Genomic DNA, 10,111 nt, shown 5'->3' with positions numbered 1-10,111 from the left:
TTGACCCGTACCGGCCATGCCCGTAGCCTCCTGCTATTCAATACCCGCCCTGCTGATTGATTCCCATGGCAAGAGAGGTTGGTGAGTGAAGCCCCCTGTTTTCCCTAACCCCCACCCCCCCCTCCCCGACACCCCAACCCCCAACCCCAGTCTGAAAAGCCAAACCTGGGAGCCCATGCCCACGAAAGTATTCCCCGTGGCTATGAGCCGGTCAACGTACACGTGCAAGGATTCCTGCCTGCACGACTGGAAAAGACGTTTTTGGGCAGTGTTCTCTGGTTGTGTATTGGCGCTGAACATACACGCCAGTGCCTCGACTATTTTCGCGGAGGTTTAAGTCCTGCAGAGGGTGGAGTATGCAGTTCACATTGGCAGTTGCCTCCCACCCCTTAAAAACACTCGCTTGTGGCTCTCCAGCCCCTCCTTTCCCCCATCCCACTCCCACTATCGCCACGAGATGGTGGTCACTTAAAAAATAAAACTGCCTTGCCTCCCCGCCACCCCCCGCTATAGTTTTGGTATTAAATCAGTTTTGGTAGCACAGAATTAAATATCGCTGTAAAGGTAGACTTGTTGCTTTTCAACTTGCACTCATCTGAACAAATTCAAGAAAGCAATCAGCCCGCACTCACGAAACCTAAATCAAAACGTGTACCGGTTAGATGTGATTGCGCAATTGGGCAGCACTCACTGGACAATACTGAGTGCGTTGATCGTTGCACCTAACAATCAATTTAAGACAATCGGTTGAGCTCATAATGTGGCTCATTTATACTTGCTAGCAGTGACATACATTCATACTCAGGGACCCCTGCAAACAAATGGAATCTGCTCAAGCCATGCACCTTTTCCTGAATTGCTCTGGAGATTGGGGGAGCCCATTATTCCCCGTTGCATTCTCCAGGGTCAATCAGAGTTGACTTGCCAACCAATCGGCACCCTTCTCTCCTGCAGTATAAATTGTTGTTGTTTGAAATTTGGCATTCCTGTGTTTGTCCTGATGAGTGCAAGACGAAAAGCTTCAGCAACGTGTCTCCCGTATCGGCAAGATTCAAGTTTTGGAATTGGAAGCATTTTGAGTTTGCCTCCCTCAGCGCAGGAATTTCACCAGCTTGATTTGGGCAGGATATTCCCACTATGGCGGGACCCAACGCGGTGCTGGAGGGTTGGCGGGGGGTGTGGCAAGCGAGCCAAAAGTCCATTGAATTTCGGCAGGGCAGGACTGGAAGATTCTGGTGGTGGGTGGGACCATAAAATCTCGGCCTCGGTCTCGTAAGGGTGGTTTAATGATCATCGGGCCTCCACACTGCTCCACCCCCTCTGCGACCTCTACCATCTAGAAGGACAAGAGCAGCAGACGCAGGGGAACCACCACCACCTGCAAGTTCCCCTCCGAGCCACTCACCCTCCTGACTTGGAATACATCGGCCGTTCCTTCACTGCCGCTGGGTCCAAATCCTGGAACTCCCTCCCTAATGGCGCTGTGGGTGTAGCTACACCACAGGGACTGCAGCGGCTCAAGAAGGCGGGATGGGTTTTTACCACAATGGATGACAGTATCCCGGCCGCCATTACTGAGAGGAGCTTTCAATTCCAGATTTTATTAATTGAATTTAGGTTCAGCCAGCTGCAGGGGTGGGATTTGGACCCTTATCCTCAGGGCCCCTGGATTGTCCAGTGACATGACCACTACGCCACTTTCTTCCCACTTTGTTGAAGGGCGCACTTCCTCTGTTAGGGTCTGTCTTCTTCCCCCTTTTTAACACTGCTCCAAGCATCAGTCTCCTCCTGGATCCTGGATTGTGCCAGTGGCTTGCTCCTTCCGCCCCTTGCAGAAGGTCCAGGGTTTACGGGTTGCACACTTGCCTTTTACACCATGGGGCAACTGGTCTATGTGAACGTGTTGGATTTGTGTTAGTCACGTTCGCAAGCTGGTACTGGTGTTTATCGATGTGCTAGCAAGTCATTTGGGGGAGTTCCGGGGGAAATTACAGCCTGACACTTTAACATGTGATAACATTGCTCATGCAGCGCTCCAAATCTATCACCTGAAAACACTCACTCACTATTGACTTGCCCAAAAGCACCAGCACAGTTGCCCTATTCTCGAGCGAGGGCCAGGTTTGGAACGGCGGAATTCAGAGTTGTGTTGTTGCTTTTTTTTAGCCGCCCATCGTTGGAACCGGGCGTATCGAGGAACCTTCATCGTTTGCCAGAATGGATGGGAACCCAGGTCCGGGGAGGGTGACAAATAAAAACCCAGGGGCCGGTGAGATTTTGACAACCGCAGCGAGTTGTTGTGATCTGGAGGGCACCGGGAAGCAGATTCAATAGCAACTTTCAGCGAGGAGGGGGTGGAATCGGATAAACACTTGAAGGGGAAACATTGGCAGGGCGATGGGGGTGCGGTGAGGGGGGAATGAGTAGAGGGAGGGTCTTTTGGACAAATTGGATAACTCTTTCAAAGCTAACTGAATGGTTGTCTGCTGTACAATTCTAAATTGAGAAACCCCTGACTTCCTTTTGTCTCGTTGTCCGAGGGCACAGGGTCCTGAATGCTCAAGAAGCTTCCATTGAAAGGGGTGTTGTAATTGTGAAATAGAATCACGGAACGGTTACAGCACAGTCACCCTGCTGAGCAGCCAGAGCCCGTGTTTGGCTGTTCCAGTGTGGATTGTTCCCTCTTAAACAGCCTCCCCTCCCCGGCCGGCCGACCATGCTCTCTGTAACGGATCAGCCAAGTCCCTTCCTCAATGAGAAGTACGTGTGTCCCCAGGAGCATCGTTTTCAGTCTTTCGTGAGGGTGTGGACGTCGCTGGCAAGGCCAACGTCTGTTACCCATCCCTAATTGCCCCTTGAGCTCACTGGCTTGCTCGGCCATTTCAGGGGGGCATTGCTGTGGGGCCTGGAGCCACCATGTAGGCCAGACCGGGTAAGGGGGGGCAGATTTCCTTCCTGAAAGGGGGCGTTAGCGAACCAAATGGGTTTTTACCATAATGGATGACAGTATCCCGGCCGCCATTACTGAGAGGAGCTTTCAATTCCAGATTTTATTAATCGAATTTAGGTTCCGCCAACTGCAGGGGTGGGATTTGGACCCTTATCCTCAGGGCATTAGCCTGGGGCCCCTGAATTGTCCAGTGACATGACCACTACGCCACTTCCTTCCCACTTTGTTGAAGGGCGCGCTTCCTCTGTTAGGGTCTGTCTTCTCCCCCCTTTTCAACACTGCTCCAAGCATCAGTCTCCTCCTGGATCCTGGATTGTGCCAGTGGCTTGCTCCTTCCGCCCCTTGCAGAAGGTCCAGGGTTGCACACTCGCCTTTTACACATTCTGTAAGATTCCATTAACAACCCTGCCTCTGTCTGCTTTGTAGGAGCCTGTGTGTATGTGACGTGGAAACCACGAGAAACTATCTAACAGAACCTTAGACGCCAACGTACAGGAGAAACCTCCTTGGATTTAGAGAGTTCATCAATCTTAAACATAAAGAAAAATCTTATCTCGCTATATATGCTCAGATTTAATATAAAGTTTTATATATTAAAATATTATAATTGTAAATATGGAGGTGTTTTTACATAGTAATTATTTATGTACTTTGCAGCATATACGAAGATTACAGAGGTGACTAATGCACTTTGTTAAATGTTGGTATATCACCATCTAGCTACCCTGAAAGATGTTAACGTGAATGTACACTAGTAAACTCACATTTTATCCACTGCTCTTCTCGAGGGTCTCTGTGTTACTCTGTCTTGCGGAAAGAAATAGGAGAGTTGGTGGACACTCCCTTCCTCTGCCTGTGTGGATCAAGCAAAAGTCCACGGGTTAAGAGGTGTTGCAGCTCCTCATGAAGCTAAAATTCTCGCCCTCTGCTCAAACGTGTCCCCCCCACCCACCCACCCCCAATAGCCTCCTCCGCCCTGATAAAATCTCTGCTCCACCGTTGCTGGTTCTGCTCCTTCAGCTTTCTCGGCTGGAAGAGACGAGGTTCCCTTCCTAAACCATCGGGTGGTGGGTGGGGGGGAAACGGGTTTTTGCTTCAAGTGGTGCCGTGGTAATCGCCGCCGTTTAGGATCTGGGGTCCACCGCAGACGCTGTCTTCAGTCCGTCTGCCCTCTCCTGTGAGAAGGGGTCTGGCGTCCCTTTACTGTGAGGAGTTCGCTTTTGGTGCCTGGTGCCTAGATATGCGTTAGTGTAGCTTGAGATTTGTCGCCGTGAAGCCCCTCGTCTGGGACACTGACTTTAGTCCGTTTGTCTTAGCTTTTGGAATTCAGACTGAAACATTTGAGGCAGGTTGTGGCTGACTCTAAATCAACAGATGGATTTAGTTTACAATATAGGAATGAAAAGATATCAGTTTAGCGTATTTTAATCCACTGCAAAGTGTGTTCCCTGTAACATACAAAGCACACCAGGCAATCTTCCAGAGAATTCCCAGCACACAAACAAGCCATTCGGCCCCTCTGCTCCGTGCTAGTATTTCAGTTCCACACGAGCTTCCTCCTACCCGCCCTCCTCATCTCCCTCCATCAGCATGTCCTTCTATTCCTTTCTCCCTCGTGTGTTTATCCAGCTTCCTCCCCCACACCCCTTCGATCCATCTCTGCGATTCACCTCGACCACTCCCTGTGGGAGCCGGTCCCACCATCTCCCCGCTCTCTTGGGTAAAGAAGTTCCTCCTGAATTCCCCGATTGGATTTGTCAGGGACTCTCTTGTATTGATGGCCCCCGATTTTGTATTCCCCCCGCCACCTACAAGCATTTACCCTAGCAGACCCCCTTCAGCATTTTGAAAGCCTCTATCGGGACACTGCTTGGCTTTTTCCTTTTTAGAGGAATAGCCCCCAGCCTCTTAACTTGTTAAATTGAGGCCCATGACTTCTGCGGAGTGGCGATCAGAGTCGGATTGTCACTCCGCTCCTAGGTTCTTGCCTGGGAATCCAGCCCCTCCTGTCTCGCTTGACCTTCCGACTCAGGTTGGGTGAAAACAGTGTAGTGCAGCGGGAGCCTGAGGGCAGGGGAGTTGGAGGTAAGGAAACCACGCCTGCCCCCTTTTTTATATACAGGTGAGGCTGCAGTAAAGCGGGTTAAGTTTAAAGGTCCAGCCACTCTGAGAAGCTGGGGAGCAGGTACATTTGTAAGGTAAGTGGGTAGGTCGGGGGACGTTGGGGGGTTGGTCAGTTGGTCTGAGGGGTTTTGGGTGGTCAGTGGTGGTGCGAGGGGAGGGGTGGTTGGGTGGTCAGTAGTGGGGGTTGGGTGGTCATTGTTGGGGGGGAGAATCGGGTGGTCAGTAGAGGGGGCGTCAGGTTGTCAGTAGGGGAGTTGGTTGGGTAGGTGGAGGGGGTTGGGTGGCCATTGTTGGGGTCAGTAGGGAGGAGATCAGGTGGTCAGTGGGGGAGGTGGGGTTCAGGTGGTCGGGGAGGTGTTGGGGGATGGTCGGGTGGTCAATGAGGGGGTGGGGGAAGGGTGGTCAGGGGGGATGGTCAGCGAGGTGGGGAGAGGTGAGGGCATTTGGGTGGTAGTCGGGGTGTACAGGGGTTGTTGAGGTAGGGGTGTGGGGAGTCTTCTAGTGGGCCGGGGATGAGGTGAGGCGAGTCCTGTGTTGGGGGGGCAAGGGGAGTCCCGTGGGGGGTTGGGGGGGTCATCGTGGGGGACCAGTGGGGGAAGTACCTTGGGGCTAGGGGTGGGTCCGTACTATTATTACCCAGAAGTTAGAAGTGGTTTCAATTCTTCCCATTTTTTTCTGGGTTGCTATCGATGTAAGACGGTCGGAACCATCTGACGTTTGCGACTTAACTCATAGTTTTGGATGGTTCCCAGTGCAGGGGAAGTTAGAATTTCCTGGGCAATTGCCAGGCAATCCATACGTGGGGACCCCTGGTGGGGGAGGGGTGAGGAGGGGGGCATTCCCCAGCATTTCTTTGGGGCACCCCTCCTCAAGCTATGATGGAAACTGGTCGGCTCTAAACCTTAGGAAACTCCCTGTGGCTTTCTTACCCACCCGCCCCCTGAAAAATCCTCGCTCTATCCAGGGATTGGCCAGTTGACCTATCAGCTGATTCAGCAACATCCTGCTGGGTTCAGCTAAGACTTGGTCAAATGAACGAAAGTATTTCGAAACCTGTGCACAGTCACTGGACTCTCCAGTAAACATTGTCTTAAACTCCGGCTCTGACGACACTCAAGAAGCTCGACACCACCCAGGACAAAGCAGCCCCCGCTTGATCGGCACCCCAACATTCACTCACTCCACCACCGACACACACTGGTAGCAGTGCATACCACCTACAAGGTGCACTACTGCAACCCGCCAAGGCCCCCTAGACAGCACCTTCCAAACCCACGACCGCTACCACCTAGAAGGACAAGGGCAGCAGACACGTGGGGAACACCACCACCTGGAAGTTCCCCTCCAAGCCACTCACCATCCTGACTTGGAAATATATCGGCCGTTCCTTCACTGTCGCTGGGTCAAAACCCTGGAACTCCCTCCCTAACAGCACGGTGGGTGTACCTACACCACACGGACTGCAACGGTTCAAGAAGGCGGCTCACCCACCACCTTCTCAAGGGGGCAATAAATGCTGGCCCAGCCAGCGACGCCCACATCCAATGAATGAATAAATAAGAAACTTGACCTTTAAAAGATGCCAGGGCTCCCATCACTTGGTCTGAATCTAGCCCATGTTTCTCAGAGATAATGGCAGGTTGTCTGGAGCCAGGTTGACACTTTCATCTCCGAGTGTTCAAGCCCCACTCCAGCTGCCTTGGCACAAAACCTAGGCTGACACTCCCAGTACACTGCCGAGGGAGGGCCAGGCTGTCAGAGAGGTGTCACCTTGCAGATGTAAAGTTAAACTGAGGCCTCGACTGACCCCTTTGGGGTATCAAATAATCCCATAACACTGTTGGAAGAGCGGAGTGGGATGGGGTGGCAGAGTTTTCCCCCCATGTCCTGCGCCAATATTTATCCCTTAAGCAGCATCTCTGAAAACACCATGGTCACGTTGCTGTTTGTGGGATCTTGCTGTGTGCAAAGTGGCTGCTGTGTTTCTCGCACTACAACATAGTGACTACACTTCAAAAAAAGCATGTCATTGGTTGCAAAGCACTTTGGGACGTCCTGAGGCCACGAAAGGAATTCCATATAAATGCGGGCCTTATTTTTAATCTTTCTTGCTAGTGGTAGCTTAATAAAAATTGATCAGAAACCCTTCTCTCTGTGCCCAATGGTTGCGCATCAGGAGACTCCCTGACTCCTGAGGTTACCTGGTTTATCATTGTGCGGTAAAGTGAGGTACCCTGTCCCTTTAAGAGAATGCAAGGGTGCTGATCATGTGACAGCACTGATGAATCACTGCACAGCGCGGGCAGCTGGGAACTGTAAGTCGAGCTCTGGAGGTTTCTGAGTGAGCACGTATGACCTGGTGCTCTGCCCTATGTCTCAATAAACCATCACTGTTTATTCTTAAATCAGTCTCTCCCCGTTATTGATTGCAAGCAGCAATTGATGAGAATATAGGAAGGCGTGCAGTTAGAGTTTGACTGGCCCATGAACTCATTTACCCAAGACATAAAACATTGCAATCTACACTGCCCCATTACAGCTGACTGTAATGTTGCCCCATGTTGGAGCAGTGAGTGATTGACCAACTTTTTCCATAATCGCCCCTGTGAAGGCATTCACTCCCTCCAATTCCTTTGGGTTTGGTTGCCCTTTTGATATCATGCCCATCTGGTAGTCCTGTGTAAGTCTTTTCAGACATATGTTGACTCCGCGGGGGGAACATAGCCCTGCCTCTCTCTCTCTCTCTCTCCCTTGCCTTTGTCAGAAGGTGCACCCAAGTACGGTTCGAACAAGGCCATCGAGCTGGAGTCGGAGCACCGACATCACCACAACCCAACTGGGGAGCTGAGGCCAACTGGGACGCACTCTCCCTCCGTGCCCCCTTTTCCCTCCCCCCACCCCCGTAGCTCCTCGAGCTATGCTGCCCAACAGAGCCAAGGTCAAACCTGGGACCGCCTGGTCCATATGGCTGGGAAACTTTGTGGAGTTGTGCCCTTTTCAAAGGGGTCACCAGAACGGTCTGATTTTACCGATGCTAGACTCCTACATCACTGCAGGGGGCCATTCAGCCCGCTGAGTCTGTGCTACCTCTTTGAAAGAGCTATCCAATTAGTCCAATTCTGCCCCCCTCTTACCCCCCATAGCCCTGCAAATTGTCTTCCCTTCAAATATTACCCCTCTGCTCATTCCTCATATTCCTGCAAACCTTTCCCCCTTCAAGTATTTATCCAATTCCCCTTGTGAAAGTTCCCCTTGAATCTGCTTCCACCGCTCTTTCAGGCAGCGCCTTCCAGATCACAGTAAGATGTCGGCGGGTAGAAATTCTAATCTCCAGTCTTTGGGTGGGACGTGTTATTTTTTCCTTTGGATTTAGCCCCAATGTTTTCCTCATTTTGTCCCATTCCTTTCCCGAAGCTTGGCTCATATTGGGAAAAGCTCCACAACAGGATTTTACATCTGCTCGCTGGGCTGTGGAAGGATTGGGGCGGTTTTCACGGGATATGAATGTCGCTGGCGATGCCAGCATTTGTTTGTTGCCCACCCCTAATTGCCCTTCGAGGGCACTCGAGAGTCAGCCACACTTCTGTGGGCCTGGAGTCACGTGTAGGCCTGACCGGGTAAGGACAGCAGATTTCCTTACCCACAGGACATTAGTGGGCCTGGAGTCACATGTAGGCCAGACCGGGTAAGGGCAGCAGATTTCCTTCCCTAAAGGGACGTCAGTGAACCAGATGGGTCTTTATAACAATCTGGTAGTTTCACAGTCACGATTGCTGAGTCCCAGCTTTCATTCCAGGTTTTTTTGCTTCGATTCGTGAATTGAATTTATTAATTTAGTTTCAATTCCACCGGCTGCTGTGGCTGGATTCGAACCCTTGAGCCTGTGTGTCTGGATTGCTGACTGAAAACAGAAAGCGCTGGGGGAGGCGATGGGACTTTCACGGGAATAACTCTGCCCTCGGTGCCCCATTCCTTGTCAAGCCTTCGTCAAAAAGCAGACATTAAAAAAAGTGGTATAAGATTGGGAGGCGAAGAGGTTTAGCCCCTACTCCCCCCCCTCCACATAAATAAATAAAGAGCATCCCCCTTTTACATCCAGTACGGTGTCGATCGCACTCCAAAGGTCACATGCCGGATGCCAACACATTGGGACAGGGATGGAGCCATCTCAGCGAATGGGGGGGCAAAGAACTCCGACGGGCCGCAGCACCTGTGGTTGGGGTGGTCTAGAAACCCTGGGGTCACGGGTTCCATTCCTGCCACGGTGAATTACAAAACTGAATTCCTCAAATCCACCTGCGCTTTGAAAAGGTGGCTGGAAACATCAGCAACTCGTACCAGTAGGGTATAGGGTCAAGGATCGCCAACCCTCCAGGACTGGGCTAGACCCTCCAGGACTTGAAGATCGACCTCCAAGTCAGAGCTCCCTGCAATCGTGAACATGGGTCGTTGGGACGTTCAGAGAAAGATTGTTTCTTTTTTAGTCATTTCCTTCCAACGTTCCTCTCTGCCAGGTGTAAAAATATTGAAAATGGGGGATAAAGGCTGTGTGGCTGACAGACAACCCTGAAAAGTGTGAGGTGATACCATAAGACGTAGGAGCAGAATTAGGCCAATCGGCCCATCGAGTTTGCTCCGCCATTCAATCATGGCTGATAAGTTTCTCAACCCCATTCTCCCGCCTTCTCCCCGTAACCTTTGATCTCCCTTACCAATCAAGAACCTATCTATCTCGGTCTTAAATACACTCAATGACCTGGCCTCCACAGCCTTCTGTGGCAATGAATTCCATAGATTCACCAACTCTCTGGCTAAAGAAGTTTCTCCTCCTCTCTGTTCTAAAAGGTCTTCCCTTTACTCTGAGGCTGTGCCCTCGGGTCCCAGTCTCTCCTACTAATGGAAACATCTTCCCCATGTCCACCTTTATCCAGGCCTTTCAGTATTCTGTAAGTTTCAATCAGATCCCCCCCCTCATCCTTCTAAACTCCATCGAGTATAGACCCAGAGTCCTCAAACGTTCCTCATTTGTTAAGCCTT

At 51.3% G+C, this 10,111-nt stretch overlaps 1 long non-coding RNA gene across 1 annotated transcript; it reads left to right on the top strand.

The window, feature by feature from the left end:
- The first annotated feature begins 495 nt into the window (after positions 1-495).
- Positions 496-3,727, top strand: LOC144672239 (uncharacterized). The gene is made up of 2 exons (XR_013574083.1): positions 496-1,845; positions 3,302-3,727. It is a non-coding gene; the product is annotated as an uncharacterized LOC144672239 (long non-coding RNA).
- Positions 3,728-10,111: the final 6,384 nt, after the last annotated feature.

This window comes from Cetorhinus maximus, chromosome 36 (genome assembly GCF_964194155.1).
Source record: "Cetorhinus maximus chromosome 36, sCetMax3.hap1.1, whole genome shotgun sequence".
Taxonomy (NCBI): Eukaryota; Metazoa; Chordata; class Chondrichthyes; order Lamniformes; family Cetorhinidae; genus Cetorhinus; species Cetorhinus maximus.
This window is presented reverse-complemented; position numbering and strand designations above follow the sequence as displayed.